The sequence below is a fragment of the Volvox carteri genome (assembly GCF_000143455.1).
Source record: "Volvox carteri f. nagariensis unplaced genomic scaffold VOLCAscaffold_305, whole genome shotgun sequence".
In the NCBI taxonomy this organism is placed as follows: Eukaryota; Viridiplantae; Chlorophyta; class Chlorophyceae; order Chlamydomonadales; family Volvocaceae; genus Volvox; species Volvox carteri.
The window spans coordinates 5,389-6,632 of record NW_003307837.1 but is presented as its reverse complement, the minus strand read 5'-3'; positions in this window follow the sequence as shown (position 1 = coordinate 6,632).

Here is a 1,244-nt window from a genome sequence, read left to right as displayed (position 1 = left end):
GTGAGTGGAGCCGTCAGACCTGGCCTGGCTTGCGATCCGGAGCCAGGGTGGCGTTGGATTATTGTTATTCAGGCACCCGGGCCCGGATTTGGGCAGCTCACAATCGTTGTTATCGGGGCCTAGGGGCCCAGATTCGGGCGCTGCGAGATTGATTTTAGTGGGACCTAAGGGCCCGGAGTTAGGATGCCTCGGAGTTGTTGTGTGAGAGGTGCCTCGGAGATCTTACATGAGGCGCACCTCTTGCCGCTATAAGGACATATGTTCCCATGCTTGGCCCGCATGTTCCAGGCGAGAACGACCGGGACAACAAGGTATTTCCTCCGTAGCGGAGCCAGAATCCGGGAGGAGCTGCACGCCCAGGGTGAAGTCCGCGGGTTACCCGCGGACGTGGGCTCGGCTGATGTGCGGGCAGGACCACCCGCTGGCCAGAGCCGTGAAGGTACTCACCCTCCGATGGAACAGACGGAAGCGGAGGCGGCTGCTGCCGGAGTGAAGACTGGTAGGGCCGAGGAGCCCCAGGCCCCCGGCCCCGGGCCTTGCCGACTGGAAGGGGCCCGGATGACCCATGCTGGGGTGTCGCGGCGGCGGCCGGTTGGCGCTCATCTGGCCATCATCACCGATTACTCAGACAACGCCAGATTCCGCCTGCCCTTACGGAGTTAAGTACTTTGTTTTCGCTCCCTTTCTCTCTACCTCTCGTCTGCTAGCCACCCGCTCGTGTGTCGCGGCTGGGTTGCCTGGGGCGGAGGGGAATCTAGGGCTATTTCCGGCAGGTTTGGTCCCTGCTACATCCACTTGAGAAGGGCCGCTAGACCGCTGGGTAGGACTTAAGTGACCATTAGCCGATTTTAGAGATGCTGCGGATGACAGCTAAGACAGCCAGGACGGTTTAAGTTGGAATGCCATGGATGTAACTGCCCTGGTGGGTATCGGTTAGGATGTGACCCAAGTGGACCTGTTGGCTCAGGTTTGGGGTGTCGCGGAGTCGACACTAGCGAGGTCTGATGGTCCAGGTTCGGGGTGAAGCCGGAGGATCCAGATACGAAGTGTCGCGGAGCCGACACTGGTGAGGCCTGATGGCCCAGGTCACAGTGTTGCGGAATCGACATTAGCGTGGCCTGAGGGCCAGCTTTACAGTGTTGAGGAGTCGATGTTTGCGAGGCCTGAGGGCACAGATTCGGGGTGTCACCGAGGCGACGTTAGTGAGGCCTCTCGGACTCGACATTAGTGAGGCCTGATGGCCC